General features: G+C 43.7%; 15 non-coding genes across 15 annotated transcripts; 3 read left to right on the top strand and 12 right to left on the bottom strand.

The window, feature by feature from the left end:
• Positions 1–950: 950 nt before the first annotated feature.
• On the bottom strand, positions 951–1,022 carry TRNAT-CGU (transfer RNA threonine (anticodon CGU)). The gene has a single exon. It is a non-coding gene; the product is annotated as a tRNA-Thr (tRNA).
• Positions 1,023–1,568: 546 nt separating this feature from the next.
• On the bottom strand, positions 1,569–1,650 carry TRNAS-GCU (transfer RNA serine (anticodon GCU)). The gene has a single exon. It is a non-coding gene; the product is annotated as a tRNA-Ser (tRNA).
• A 687-nt stretch (positions 1,651–2,337) lies between these two features.
• Positions 2,338–2,409, bottom strand: TRNAT-UGU (transfer RNA threonine (anticodon UGU)). The gene has a single exon. It is a non-coding gene; the product is annotated as a tRNA-Thr (tRNA).
• A 1,022-nt stretch (positions 2,410–3,431) lies between these two features.
• On the top strand, positions 3,432–3,526 carry TRNAI-UAU (transfer RNA isoleucine (anticodon UAU)). The gene is made up of 2 exons: positions 3,432–3,469; positions 3,491–3,526. It is a non-coding gene; the product is annotated as a tRNA-Ile (tRNA).
• Positions 3,527–5,014: 1,488 nt separating this feature from the next.
• Positions 5,015–5,086, bottom strand: TRNAT-CGU (transfer RNA threonine (anticodon CGU)). The gene has a single exon. It is a non-coding gene; the product is annotated as a tRNA-Thr (tRNA).
• Positions 5,087–5,632: 546 nt separating this feature from the next.
• On the bottom strand, positions 5,633–5,714 carry TRNAS-GCU (transfer RNA serine (anticodon GCU)). Its single transcript has one exon. It is a non-coding gene; the product is annotated as a tRNA-Ser (tRNA).
• A 687-nt stretch (positions 5,715–6,401) lies between these two features.
• Positions 6,402–6,473, bottom strand: TRNAT-UGU (transfer RNA threonine (anticodon UGU)). The gene has a single exon. It is a non-coding gene; the product is annotated as a tRNA-Thr (tRNA).
• A 1,022-nt stretch (positions 6,474–7,495) lies between these two features.
• On the top strand, positions 7,496–7,590 carry TRNAI-UAU (transfer RNA isoleucine (anticodon UAU)). The gene is made up of 2 exons: positions 7,496–7,533; positions 7,555–7,590. It is a non-coding gene; the product is annotated as a tRNA-Ile (tRNA).
• Positions 7,591–9,078: 1,488 nt separating this feature from the next.
• TRNAT-CGU (transfer RNA threonine (anticodon CGU)) lies at positions 9,079–9,150 on the bottom strand. The gene has a single exon. It is a non-coding gene; the product is annotated as a tRNA-Thr (tRNA).
• A 546-nt stretch (positions 9,151–9,696) lies between these two features.
• Positions 9,697–9,778, bottom strand: TRNAS-GCU (transfer RNA serine (anticodon GCU)). The gene has a single exon. It is a non-coding gene; the product is annotated as a tRNA-Ser (tRNA).
• A 687-nt stretch (positions 9,779–10,465) lies between these two features.
• Positions 10,466–10,537, bottom strand: TRNAT-UGU (transfer RNA threonine (anticodon UGU)). The gene has a single exon. It is a non-coding gene; the product is annotated as a tRNA-Thr (tRNA).
• A 1,022-nt stretch (positions 10,538–11,559) lies between these two features.
• Positions 11,560–11,654, top strand: TRNAI-UAU (transfer RNA isoleucine (anticodon UAU)). The gene is made up of 2 exons: positions 11,560–11,597; positions 11,619–11,654. It is a non-coding gene; the product is annotated as a tRNA-Ile (tRNA).
• Positions 11,655–13,142: 1,488 nt separating this feature from the next.
• TRNAT-UGU (transfer RNA threonine (anticodon UGU)) lies at positions 13,143–13,214 on the bottom strand. Its single transcript has one exon. It is a non-coding gene; the product is annotated as a tRNA-Thr (tRNA).
• Positions 13,215–13,760: 546 nt separating this feature from the next.
• Positions 13,761–13,842, bottom strand: TRNAS-GCU (transfer RNA serine (anticodon GCU)). The gene has a single exon. It is a non-coding gene; the product is annotated as a tRNA-Ser (tRNA).
• Positions 13,843–14,529: 687 nt separating this feature from the next.
• TRNAT-UGU (transfer RNA threonine (anticodon UGU)) lies at positions 14,530–14,601 on the bottom strand. The gene has a single exon. It is a non-coding gene; the product is annotated as a tRNA-Thr (tRNA).
• Positions 14,602–14,923: the final 322 nt, after the last annotated feature.

The raw sequence follows: 14,923 nt of genomic DNA on the forward strand, positions 1-14,923 counted from the left end.
TAAAGGGCTGGGCATTTGCACAGACCTCTCCATGCCTGATTGGTGCCGAAGGTTAGTTGCAAGTGGTCCCCTGCTCACCCTACCTTACACAGGGCCATGCCCAGTTAGGCCCCTCAGGGCTAGGCCCGGCAGGGCTAAGCCCGGCGTTCGTCAGGCGAAGTGCCTGGACCCCTGCTCATCATACCTCAGAATCTGGTCTAGCTATTGCAGACATGGGGAATGGTGCTTATATCCCATTGACAGCGCCCACAAGCTGCATACTAATAGCCAATGATGTGTGAATGCGGTCAGGGTAGCAGACATATAGAACAATTGGGTGGGTTCGCTTCCGAACTGGATGCACAGGAGCAGGAGAGAATGGCTGTTGGCGATGTATGCAACTTGCTCTGCGTGAACACATCTACCGACCCCTTCCCCAACACACACGGGCACATACAGACACACACACACACATAGCCATTGGAGCTATGCAGAGCTAATCAGAAAGATTGGTAATCATTAGAACATGAAAGATATGTGTTCATTTTTTATTAAACTTGTGGACTCCCGCAGAAACGGAGGGACTCACATCTCTAATTGAGGCTTGCTTACCTCTATACAAATGTGTTTGCTGGCTGTCTTTCTTCAACTGGTATGTGCGGTTGTGTCTGTCTTTGTCTTTCAACACGCCTGGCACGTTTACATTATCAAAGAGATGATTGTATGGAGATGGGGAACACCCCTCCGTTGCATTGTGAACTTGAACAGTCTTTTCACCAAAGCAGCTACATGCGACATTGCAAGGTTTTTGTCAGTCTTTGCCTGAAAACATTAGGCCTTCCTCTCGAACTCTATTTCACTCCTTCTGTGGAAGACTTCAATTATGAGGATGCATCCCGTCATAAAAGGTTCTCTGTAGATGGTGCAACTCTGGCTTCTCTTCCCCGTGCTTTTTGAAAATAATCCGCCCGAGGCCCTGATGAGGTTTGAACTCATGACCCCTGGTTTACGAGACCAGTGCTCTGCCACTGAGCTACAAGGCCACCTGCTGCTTGCTCACAGCCAACAACAGAAAGTGCAAAGAAACCATGGGTTTTACCTAGGTAGATCTCCAGGTATATGAATTTCTGGTTGTGTAAAAATGGCTGTATATCTCTGCATGTGTTCAGTACGTCATCATACATCTGATTTGCGAAAGCGTGTGTGCTTATGTTGGTGATACATTGTCGGTATGCGTTTGAGTATGTACTTTTACGGGTATGTATGTATTGAGTAGGATGCTGAACAGGTTCATGAGTTTAGATAGCAGGTCAGAATGATGGCAAAAGGAACATGTAAAAGGCAGACAACTAAAAGAAAAAAGAATTTGGGATGTAAGCTTGGGAGTTTACTAACTGCGCTGATTTTGGCTCCTATAATAGTAAAGAATGGAAACCTACGAGGAAAGTCTTTGACTAATTTCATTCTCCGCCTGCACCAATGAACTTATTTTTACATCTCTATTTCCATATCTGTACTCATTCCTGTCTTTCACAGGGAGGTTGAAAGACTTTGGTCTATGTTTAAATGCAGACTATAAAGAAAAAATACGACGAAGGTGGGATTCGAACCCACGCGTGCAGAGCACAATGGATTAGCAGTCCATCGCCTTAACCACTCGGCCACCTCGTCTGTTTGGGAACGGTGCTCGAGTCCCATGCTTAAAGAAGAGATAAAACAATGGTGGTGCAAAGTCAGTGAAAAATAGATCATGTTTGTCATAATAGAAACAAGATCGTTGACTCGTTCTTCCTTACCCGGCCATTGATAGATAAACACATCAAGTTGAAGTTCAGAAAAATATAACAAGAGCTCCTGGAGGGTTCACAACACTAATCCAGAGGAAGGTGCTTGAGCTTCCGTATGGCACACCATTAGTAGTAAAACCAGCATAACGCAAGCTCCAGTTTCCCAGTGTTTGGCATCATTCAACGTTTCCAGCCAAGATCAAAGTTCAGATGCTGCTGCTTCCTGTGATGTCATTGAATTTAAATAGTGAGTGATGGCAATAACCCTTTTCCAATTAAATTTTGCCACATCAACGTCCCTGAAAATAGAGAAAGGCGTGCAACCCAGAACCGCTGTACTGTTCAATAGAGTAAGGGCTTCACCGTGATCATCTGCATCTGTCATCACAAGATTATCAAGGTCTTTTTCTTGAAGAAATTAGGTCCAGAAAGCCGACCTTCCCCACAGACTATTCAGACACCTTGCGCTTGTGGCTTTGTTATAGGCCCGAATCCATTGGTAAAAGGTTGCACAGGTACAATGTGCAATATCAGTTCCTATTCAACAATGTTCAAGAAAATTACCATTTGGAGGCCCTGATGAGGATCGAACTCACGACCCCTGGTTTACAAGACCAGTGCTCTGCCACTGAGCTACAGAGCCCCTCAGGTTACGACGCATAACAGCAACACAACGAGCACACAACATGATGTTTACTGGGTAGACATATTTGAAGGGTGTGTGAGAATGTATGTATATGATTGTGATTTGACCTGTTTTTTTCTGGCCGATTTTTTGAGGAGCAGCTAATTTGTGCGTATTCCGTGCAATTTTAGGGTGACTAATGAGGAGATGTGATGCGTGAAAGTTGAAAAAAACATGTACATGGCAGCAGAGAGACAATATGGATATTACCTTTGCTTTTTTAAATTTCTATCCGGATTCTGGCTCAAAGGGTAGTCAAGCACAGCAGATTGCATTCCTGCCAGTAACACGACAACCTTGTTTGTGTCCTTCTTAATCAACTAACATGCATATTTTCACTTTTGTCTGTATGTTCTTTGAAAGCCAATGGCAATGGTGCTTAGAGCAATGCAGATGTTTAAAAAAGATTTCAAAAGTTAAAATCGACAAAGGTGGGATTCGAAACCACGCGTGTACAGCAGATTAGCAGTCCATCGCCTTAACCACTCGGCCACCTCGTCTACAGGGATTATGTTAGGCATTCAAGTCTTTACAGGTAATAACACAAACATCTTCAAAATAGAACCACAATGCGTTCCTTGTTGAGGTACATCCAGCCGTTTGCAGGAAAACTGCCTCACTTGCTGTTGAGAAAAATTCATCAAAGTCCTGGGGTGTTTATAGGCATCGCCAAGATGACATTGGGAGGTGTTTCAATTGACACGTGTTGAATATGAGGAAGAGCATCATGCTGGCTCCAGTGGCACTGCCTGCAGCATGACAAAAATGTAGAAGGGACATTTGACTGCACCATTGGCTGAACATCAGTGGCAAAGTGTATATCAGGCTAAAAGGTAAGCTCCAGTGGCACAATATGGGCACTACAAGGCACCCATAATTTGGTGTCAGCTAAAAAGACAATGCCAGAGCTTGTGGGTGCTTTTGTACACTTGTGTGTGTGTTTGTGGGTGTAGTTTCATGTCGAAAACCAAAACACAGCAGCTCCAGTGGCGCAATCGGTTAGCGCGCGGTACTTATACAGCAGTACATGCAGTGAGCAATGCCGAGGTTGTGAGTTCAAGCCTCACCTGGAGCAACTTTGGAACTTTTTACTAATTCACCTCAAAACTGAATTATTGAACCAATAAATGTTCTGGACATTTTTTGGTTCACCTCAAGGTTTCCTTGATTGTCAGTTAATGTTGTATGACAGCTCCTCTGCCTTTTAGACATGGAATACTCATTGCAAGTTATTTATGGGGTGTTTGCGCTTTAAATACAGCTACGGAGGGTTTTTGAAAATAGAACAGAAAATAAAAAATGTCAACTGTTATTATACTCCATTTTCTGCTGAGCACCACTTACGGAAGACATTTGTAAAGGTAGAAAAAGGGTTACTGGAGTAGGATCCAGGAGACAATATCAACTTACAAAGAATAATGTTGTCTATTTACTGCATTATCGCCTTTGAAGCAAACCTCTGAGAATAAATACCCTTTCACTAATCAGGCAGTCACTTTGATAAAATCAAGCAGAACAAGGATGCTGATAGGAACTCGCCTCATTTGCATATGGGCTAGGGCTTCTGGGAGCCATGAGAATTAGGAGTTGAAGGTTTTGCAGATCGAGATTGCTAAAGGGCTGGGCATTTGCACAGACCTCTCCATGCCTGATTGGTGCCGAAGGTTAGTTGCAAGTGGTCCCCTGCTCACCCTACCTTACACAGGGCCATGCCCAGTTAGGCCCCTCAGGGCTAGGCCCGGCAGGGCTAAGCCCGGCGTTCGTCAGGCGAAGTGCCTGGACCCCTGCTCATCATACCTCAGAATCTGGTCTAGCTATTGCAGACATGGGGAATGGTGCTTATATCCCATTGACAGCGCCCACAAGCTGCATACTAATAGCCAATGATGTGTGAATCCGGTCAGGGTAGCAGACATATAGAACAATTGGGTGGGTTCGCTTCCGAACTGGATGCACAGGAGCAGGAGAGAATGGCTGTTGGCGATGTATGCAACTTGCTCTGCGTGAACACATCTACCGACCCCTTCCCCTACACACACGGGCACATACACACACACACACACACATAGCCATTGGAGCTATGCAGAGCTAATCAGAAAGATTGGTAATCATTAGAACATGAAAGATATGTGTTCATTTTTTATTAAACTTGTGGACTCCCGCAGAAACGGAGGGACTCACATCTCTAATTGAGGCTTGCTTACCTCTATACAAATGTGTTTGCTGGCTGTCTTTCTTCAACTGGTATGTGCGGTTGTGTCTGTCTTTGTCTTTCAACACGCCTGGCACGTTTACATTATCAAAGAGATGATTGTATGGAGATGGGGAACACCCCTCCGTTGCATTGTGAACTTGAACAGTCTTTTCACCAAAGCAGCTACATGCGACATTGCAAGGTTTTTGTCAGTCTTTGCCTGAAAACATTAGGCCTTCCTCTCGAACTCTATTTCACTCCTTCTGTGGAAGACTTCAATTATGAGGATGCATCCCGTCATAAAAGGTTCTCTGTAGATGGTGCAACTCTGGCTTCTCTTCCCCGTGCTTTTTGAAAATAATCCGCCCGAGGCCCTGATGAGGTTTGAACTCATGACCCCTGGTTTACGAGACCAGTGCTCTGCCACTGAGCTACAAGGCCACCTGCTGCTTGCTCACAGCCAACAACAGAAAGTGCAAAGAAACCATGGGTTTTACCTAGGTAGATCTCCAGGTATATGAATTTCTGGTTGTGTAAAAATGGCTGTATATCTCTGCATGTGTTCAGTACGTCATCATACATCTGATTTGCGAAAGCGTGTGTGCTTATGTTGGTGATACATTGTCGGTATGCGTTTGAGTATGTACTTTTACGGGTATGTATGTATTGAGTAGGATGCTGAACAGGTTCATGAGTTTAGATAGCAGGTCAGAATGATGGCAAAAGGAACATGTAAAAGGCAGACAACTAAAAGAAAAAAGAATTTGGGATGTAAGCTTGGGAGTTTACTAACTGCGCTGATTTTGGTTCCTATAATAGTAAAGAATGGAAACCTACGAGGAAAGTCTTTGACTAATTTCATTCTCCGCCTGCACCAATGAACTTATTTTTACATCTCTATTTCCATATCTGTACTCATTCCTGTCTTTCACAGGGAGGTTGAAAGACTTTGGTCTATGTTTAAATGCAGACTATAAAGAAAAAATACGACGAAGGTGGGATTCGAACCCACGCGTGCAGAGCACAATGGATTAGCAGTCCATCGCCTTAACCACTCGGCCACCTCGTCTGTTTGGGAACGGTGCTCGAGTCCCATGCTTAAAGAAGAGATAAAACAATGGTGGTGCAAAGTCAGTGAAAAATAGATCATGTTTGTCATAATAGAAACAAGATCGTTGACTCGTTCTTCCTTACCCGGCCATTGATAGATAAACACATCAAGTTGAAGTTCAGAAAAATATAACAAGAGCTCCTGGAGGGTTCACAACACTAATCCAGAGGAAGGTGCTTGAGCTTCCGTATGGCACACCATTAGTAGTAAAACCAGCATAACGCAAGCTCCAGTTTCCCAGTGTTTGGCATCATTCAACGTTTCCAGCCAAGATCAAAGTTCAGATGCTGCTGCTTCCTGTGATGTCATTGAATTTAAATAGTGAGTGATGGCAATAACCCTTTTCCAATTAAATTTTGCCACATCAACGTCCCTGAAAATAGAGAAAGGCGTGCAACCCAGAACCGCTGTACTGTTCAATAGAGTAAGGGCTTCACCGTGATCATCTGCATCTGTCATCACAAGATTATCAAGGTCTTTTTCTTGAAGAAATTAGGTCCAGAAAGCCGACCTTCCCCACAGACTATTCAGACACCTTGCGCTTGTGGCTTTGTTATAGGCCCGAATCCATTGGTAAAAGGTTGCACAGGTACAATGTGCAATATCAGTTCCTATTCAACAATGTTCAAGAAAATTACCATTTGGAGGCCCTGATGAGGATCGAACTCACGACCCCTGGTTTACAAGACCAGTGCTCTGCCACTGAGCTACAGAGCCCCTCAGGTTACGACGCATAACAGCAACACAACGAGCACACAACATGATGTTTACTGGGTAGACATATTTGAAGGGTGTGTGAGAATGTATGTATATGATTGTGATTTGACCTGTTTTTTTCTGGCCGATTTTTTGAGGAGCAGCTAATTTGTGCGTATTCCGTGCAATTTTAGGGTGACTAATGAGGAGATGTGATGCGTGAAAGTTGAAAAAAACATGTACATGGCAGCAGAGAGACAATATGGATATTACCTTTGCTTTTTTAAATTTCTATCCGGATTCTGGCTCAAAGGGTAGTCAAGCACAGCAGATTGCATTCCTGCCAGTAACACGACAACCTTGTTTGTGTCCTTCTTAATCAACTAACATGCATATTTTCACTTTTGTCTGTATGTTCTTTGAAAGCCAATGGCAATGGTGCTTAGAGCAATGCAGATGTTTAAAAAAGATTTCAAAAGTTAAAATCGACAAAGGTGGGATTCGAAACCACGCGTGTACAGCAGATTAGCAGTCCATCGCCTTAACCACTCGGCCACCTCGTCTACAGGGATTATGTTAGGCATTCAAGTCTTTACAGGTAATAACACAAACATCTTCAAAATAGAACCACAATGCGTTCCTTGTTGAGGTACATCCAGCCGTTTGCAGGAAAACTGCCTCACTTGCTGTTGAGAAAAATTCATCAAAGTCCTGGGGTGTTTATAGGCATCGCCAAGATGACATTGGGAGGTGTTTCAATTGACACGTGTTGAATATGAGGAAGAGCATCATGCTGGCTCCAGTGGCACTGCCTGCAGCATGACAAAAATGTAGAAGGGACATTTGACTGCACCATTGGCTGAACATCAGTGGCAAAGTGTATATCAGGCTAAAAGGTAAGCTCCAGTGGCACAATATGGGCACTACAAGGCACCCATAATTTGGTGTCAGCTAAAAAGACAATGCCAGAGCTTGTGGGTGCTTTTGTACACTTGTGTGTGTGTTTGTGGGTGTAGTTTCATGTCGAAAACCAAAACACAGCAGCTCCAGTGGCGCAATCGGTTAGCGCGCGGTACTTATACAGCAGTACATGCAGTGAGCAATGCCGAGGTTGTGAGTTCAAGCCTCACCTGGAGCAACTTTGGAACTTTTTACTAATTCACCTCAAAACTGAATTATTGAACCAATAAATGTTCTGGACATTTTTTGGTTCACCTCAAGGTTTCCTTGATTGTCAGTTAATGTTGTATGACAGCTCCTCTGCCTTTTAGACATGGAATACTCATTGCAAGTTATTTATGGGGTGTTTGCGCTTTAAATACAGCTACGGAGGGTTTTTGAAAATAGAACAGAAAATAAAAAATGTCAACTGTTATTATACTCCATTTTCTGCTGAGCACCACTTACGGAAGACATTTGTAAAGGTAGAAAAAGGGTTACTGGAGTAGGATCCAGGAGACAATATCAATTTACAAAGAATAATGTTGTCTATTTACTGCATTATCGCCTTTGAAGCAAACCTCTGAGAATAAATACCCTTTCACTAATCAGGCAGTCACTTTGATAAAATCAAGCAGAACAAGGATGCTGATAGGAACTCGCCTCATTTGCATATGGGCTAGGGCTTCTGGGAGCCATGAGAATTAGGAGTTGAAGGTTTTGCAGATCGAGATTGCTAAAGGGCTGGGCATTTGCACAGACCTCTCCATGCCTGATTGGTGCCGAAGGTTAGTTGCAAGTGGTCCCCTGCTCACCCTACCTTACACAGGGCCATGCCCAGTTAGGCCCCTCAGGGCTAGGCCCGGCAGGGCTAAGCCCGGCGTTCGTCAGGCGAAGTGCCTGGACCCCTGCTCATCATACCTCAGAATCTGGTCTAGCTATTGCAGACATGGGGAATGGTGCTTATATCCCATTGACAGCGCCCACAAGCTGCATACTAATAGCCAATGATGTGTGAATGCGGTCAGGGTAGCAGACATATAGAACAATTGGGTGGGTTCGCTTCCGAACTGGATGCACAGGAGCAGGAGAGAATGGCTGTTGGCGATGTATGCAACTTGCTCTGCGTGAACACATCTACCGACCCCTTCCCCTACACACACGGGCACATACACACACACACACACACATAGCCATTGGAGCTATGCAGAGCTAATCAGAAAGATTGGTAATCATTAGAACATGAAAGATATGTGTTCATTTTTTATTAAACTTGTGGACTCCCGCAGAAACGGAGGGACTCACATCTCTAATTGAGGCTTGCTTACCTCTATACAAATGTGTTTGCTGGCTGTCTTTCTTCAACTGGTATGTGCGGTTGTGTCTGTCTTTGTCTTTCAACACGCCTGGCACGTTTACATTATCAAAGAGATGATTGTATGGAGATGGGGAACACCCCTCCGTTGCATTGTGAACTTGAACAGTCTTTTCACCAAAGCAGCTACATGCGACATTGCAAGGTTTTTGTCAGTCTTTGCCTGAAAACATTAGGCCTTCCTCTCGAACTCTATTTCACTCCTTCTGTGGAAGACTTCAATTATGAGGATGCATCCCGTCATAAAAGGTTCTCTGTAGATGGTGCAACTCTGGCTTCTCTTCCCCGTGCTTTTTGAAAATAATCCGCCCGAGGCCCTGATGAGGTTTGAACTCATGACCCCTGGTTTACGAGACCAGTGCTCTGCCACTGAGCTACAAGGCCACCTGCTGCTTGCTCACAGCCAACAACAGAAAGTGCAAAGAAACCATGGGTTTTACCTAGGTAGATCTCCAGGTATATGAATTTCTGGTTGTGTAAAAATGGCTGTATATCTCTGCATGTGTTCAGTACGTCATCATACATCTGATTTGCGAAAGCGTGTGTGCTTATGTTGGTGATACATTGTCGGTATGCATTTGAGTATGTACTTTTACGGGTATGTATGTATTGAGTAGGATGCTGAACAGGTTCATGAGTTTAGATAGCAGGTCAGAATGATGGCAAAAGGAACATGTAAAAGGCAGACAACTAAAAGAAAAAAGAATTTGGGATGTAAGCTTGGGAGTTTACTAACTGCGCTGATTTTGGCTCCTATAATAGTAAAGAATGGAAACCTACGAGGAAAGTCTTTGACTAATTTCATTCTCCGCCTGCACCAATGAACTTATTTTTACATCTCTATTTCCATATCTGTACTCATTCCTGTCTTTCACAGGGAGGTTGAAAGACTTTGGTCTATGTTTAAATGCAGACTATAAAGAAAAAATACGACGAAGGTGGGATTCGAACCCACGCGTGCAGAGCACAATGGATTAGCAGTCCATCGCCTTAACCACTCGGCCACCTCGTCTGTTTGGGAACGGTGCTCGAGTCCCATGCTTAAAGAAGAGATAAAACAATGGTGGTGCAAAGTCAGTGAAAAATAGATCATGTTTGTCATAATAGAAACAAGATCGTTGACTCGTTCTTCCTTACCCGGCCATTGATAGATAAACACATCAAGTTGAAGTTCAGAAAAATATAACAAGAGCTCCTGGAGGGTTCACAACACTAATCCAGAGGAAGGTGCTTGAGCTTCCGTATGGCACACCATTAGTAGTAAAACCAGCATAACGCAAGCTCCAGTTTCCCAGTGTTTGGCATCATTCAACGTTTCCAGCCAAGATCAAAGTTCAGATGCTGCTGCTTCCTGTGATGTCATTGAATTTAAATAGTGAGTGATGGCAATAACCCTTTTCCAATTAAATTTTGCCACATCAACGTCCCTGAAAATAGAGAAAGGCGTGCAACCCAGAACCGCTGTACTGTTCAATAGAGTAAGGGCTTCACCGTGATCATCTGCATCTGTCATCACAAGATTATCAAGGTCTTTTTCTTGAAGAAATTAGGTCCAGAAAGCCGACCTTCCCCACAGACTATTCAGACACCTTGCGCTTGTGGCTTTGTTATAGGCCCGAATCCATTGGTAAAAGGTTGCACAGGTACAATGTGCAATATCAGTTCCTATTCAACAATGTTCAAGAAAATTACCATTTGGAGGCCCTGATGAGGATCGAACTCACGACCCCTGGTTTACAAGACCAGTGCTCTGCCACTGAGCTACAGAGCCCCTCAGGTTATGACGCATAACAGCAACACAACGAGCACACAACATGATGTTTACTGGGTAGACATATTTGAAGGGTGTGTGAGAATGTATGTATATGATTGTGATTTGACCTGTTTTTTTCTGGCCGATTTTTTGAGGAGCAGCTAATTTGTGCGTATTCCGTGCAATTTTAGGGTGACTAATGAGGAGATGTGATGCGTGAAAGTTGAAAAAAACATGTACATGGCAGCAGAGAGACAATATGGATATTACCTTTGCTTTTTTAAATTTCTATCCGGATTCTGGCTCAAAGGGTAGTCAAGCACAGCAGATTGCATTCCTGCCAGTAACACGACAACCTTGTTTGTGTCCTTCTTAATCAACTAACATGCATATTTTCACTTTTGTCTGTATGTTCTTTGAAAGCCAATGGCAATGGTGCTTAGAGCAATGCAGATGTTTAAAAAAGATTTCAAAAGTTAAAATCGACAAAGGTGGGATTCGATACCACGCGTGTACAGCAGATTAGCAGTCCATCGCCTTAACCACTCGGCCACCTCGTCTACAGGGATTATGTTAGGCATTCAAGTCTTTACAGGTAATAACACAAACATCTTCAAAATAGAACCACAATGCGCTGCTTGTTGAGGTACATCCAGCCGTTTGCAGGAAAACTGCCTCACTTGCTGTTGAGAAAAATTCATCAAAGTCCTGGGGTGTTTATAGGCATCGCCAAGATGACATTGGGAGGTGTTTCAATTGACACGTGTTGAATATGAGGAAGAGCATCATGCTGGCTCCAGTGGCACTGCCTGCAGCATGACAAAAATGTAGAAGGGACATTTGACTGCACCATTGGCTGAACATCAGTGGCAAAGTGTATATCAGGCTAAAAGGTAAGCTCCAGTGGCACAATATGGGCACTACAAGGCACCCATAATTTGGTGTCAGCTAAAAAGACAATGCCAGAGCTTGTGGGTGCTTTTGTACACTTGTGTGTGTGTTTGTGGGTGTAGTTTCATGTCGAAAACCAAAACACAGCAGCTCCAGTGGCGCAATCGGTTAGCGCGCGGTACTTATACAGCAGTACATGCAGTGAGCAATGCCGAGGTTGTGAGTTCAAGCCTCACCTGGAGCAACTTTGGAACTTTTTACTAATTCACCTCAAAACTGAATTATTGAACCAATAAATGTTCTGGACATTTTTTGGTTCACCTCAAGGTTTCCTTGATTGTCAGTTAATGTTGTATGACAGCTCCTCTGCCTTTTAGACATGGAATACTCATTGCAAGTTATTTATGGGGTGTTTGCGCTTTAAATACAGCTACGGAGGGTTTTTGAAAATAGAACAGAAAATAAAAAATGTCAACTGTTATTATACTCCATTTTCTGCTGAGCACCACTTACGGAAGACATTTGTAAAGGTAGAAAAAGGGTTACTGGAGTAGGATCCAGGAGACAATATCAACTTACAAAGAATAATGTTGTCTATTTACTGCATTATCGCCTTTGAAGCAAACCTCTGAGAATAAATACCCTTTCACTAATCAGGCAGTCACTTTGATAAAATCAAGCAGAACAAGGATGCTGATAGGAACTCGCCTCATTTGCATATGGGCTAGGGCTTCTGGGAGCCATGAGAATTAGGAGTTGAAGGTTTTGCAGATCGAGATTGCTAAAGGGCTGGGCATTTGCACAGACCTCTCCATGCCTGATTGGTGCCGAAGGTTAGTTGCAAGTGGTCCCCTGCTCACCCTACCTTACACAGGGCCATGCCCAGTTAGGCCCCTCAGGGCTAGGCCCGGCAGGGCTAAGCCCGGCGTTCGTCAGGCGAAGTGCCTGGACCCCTGCTCATCATACCTCAGAATCTGGTCTAGCTATTGCAGACATGGGGAATGGTGCTTATATCCCATTGACAGCGCCCACAAGCTGCATACTAATAGCCAATGATGTGTGAATGCGGTCAGGGTAGCAGACATATAGAACAATTGGTTGGGTTCGCTTCCGAACTGGATGCACAGGAGCAGGAGAGAATGGCTGTTGGCGATGTATGCAACTTGCTCTGCGTGAACACATCTACCGACCCCTTCCCCTACACACACGGGCACATACACACACACACACACACATAGCCATTGGAGCTATGCAGAGCTAATCAGAAAGATTGGTAATCATTAGAACATGAAAGATATGTGTTCATTTTTTATTAAACTTGTGGACTCCCGCAGAAACGGAGGGACTCACATCTCTAATTGAGGCTTGCTTACCTCTATACAAATGTGTTTGCTGGCTGTCTTTCTTCAACTGGTATGTGCGGTTGTGTCTGTCTTTGTCTTTCAACACGCCTGGCACGTTTACATTATCAAAGAGATGATTGTATGGAGATGGGGAACACCCCTCCGTTGCATTGTGAACTTGAACAGTCTTTTCACCAAAGCAGCTACATGCGACATTGCAAGGTTTTTGTCAGTCTTTGCCTGAAAACATTAGGCCTTCCTCTCGAACTCTATTTCACTCCTTCTGTGGAAGACTTCAATTATGAGGATGCATCCCGTCATAAAAGGTTCTCTGTAGATGGTGCAACTCTGGCTTCTCTTCCCCGTGCTTTTTGAAAATAATCCGCCCGAGGCCCTGATGAGGTTTGAACTCATGACCCCTGGTTTACAAGACCAGTGCTCTGCCACTGAGCTACAAGGCCACCTGCTGCTTGCTCACAGCCAACAACAGAAAGTGCAAAGAAACCATGGGTTTTACCTAGGTAGATCTCCAGGTATATGAATTTCTGGTTGTGTAAAAATGGCTGTATATCTCTGCATGTGTTCAGTACGTCATCATACATCTGATTTGCGAAAGCGTGTGTGCTTATGTTGGTGATACATTGTCGGTATGCGTTTGAGTATGTACTTTTACGGGTATGTATGTATTGAGTAGGATGCTGAACAGGTTCATGAGTTTAGATAGCAGGTCAGAATGATGGCAAAAGGAACATGTAAAAGGCAGACAACTAAAAGAAAAAAGAATTTGGGATGTAAGCTTGGGAGTTTACTAACTGCGCTGATTTTGGCTCCTATAATAGTAAAGAATGGAAACCTACGAGGAAAGTCTTTGACTAATTTCATTCTCCGCCTGCACCAATGAACTTATTTTTACATCTCTATTTCCATATCTGTACTCATTCCTGTCTTTCACAGGGAGGTTGAAAGACTTTGGTCTATGTTTAAATGCAGACTATAAAGAAAAAATACGACGAAGGTGGGATTCGAACCCACGCGTGCAGAGCACAATGGATTAGCAGTCCATCGCCTTAACCACTCGGCCACCTCGTCTGTTTGGGAACGGTGCTCGAGTCCCATGCTTAAAGAAGAGATAAAACAATGGTGGTGCAAAGTCAGTGAAAAATAGATCATGTTTGTCATAATAGAAACAAGATCGTTGACTCGTTCTTCCTTACCCGGCCATTGATAGATAAACACATCAAGTTGAAGTTCAGAAAAATATAACAAGAGCTCCTGGAGGGTTCACAACACTAATCCAGAGGAAGGTGCTTGAGCTTCCGTATGGCACACCATTAGTAGTAAAACCAGCATAACGCAAGCTCCAGTTTCCCAGTGTTTGGCATCATTCAACGTTTCCAGCCAAGATCAAAGTTCAGATGCTGCTGCTTCCTGTGATGTCATTGAATTTAAATAGTGAGTGATGGCAATAACCCTTTTCCAATTAAATTTTGCCACATCAACGTCCCTGAAAATAGAGAAAGGCGTGCAACCCAGAACCGCTGTACTGTTCAATAGAGTAAGGGCTTCACCGTGATCATCTGCATCTGTCATCACAAGATTATCAAGGTCTTTTTCTTGAAGAAATTAGGTCCAGAAAGCCGACCTTCCCCACAGACTATTCAGACACCTTGCGCTTGTGGCTTTGTTATAGGCCCGAATCCATTGGTAAAAGGTTGCACAGGTACAATGTGCAATATCAGTTCCTATTCAACAATGTTCAAGAAAATTACCATTTGGAGGCCCTGATGAGGATCGAACTCACGACCCCTGGTTTACAAGACCAGTGCTCTGCCACTGAGCTACAGAGCCCCTCAGGTTACCATGCATAACAGCAACACAACGAGCACACAACATGATGTTTACTGGGTAGACATATTTGAAGGGTGTGTGAGAATGTATGTATATGATTGTGATTTGACCTGTTTTTTTCTGGCCGATTTTTTGAGGAGCAGCTAATTTGTGCGTATTCCGTGCAATTTTAGGGTGACTAATGAGGAGATGTGATGCGTGAAAGTTGAAAAAAACATGTACATGGCAGCAGAGAGACAATATGGATATTACCTTTGCTTTTTTAAATTTCTATCCGGATTCTGGCTCAAAGGGTAGTCAAGCACAGCAGATTGCATTCCTG

Source organism: Ambystoma mexicanum, chromosome 13 (genome assembly GCF_040938575.1).
Source record: "Ambystoma mexicanum isolate Mex_15411 chromosome 13, UKY_AmexF1_1, whole genome shotgun sequence".
Taxonomy (NCBI): Eukaryota; Metazoa; Chordata; class Amphibia; order Caudata; family Ambystomatidae; genus Ambystoma; species Ambystoma mexicanum.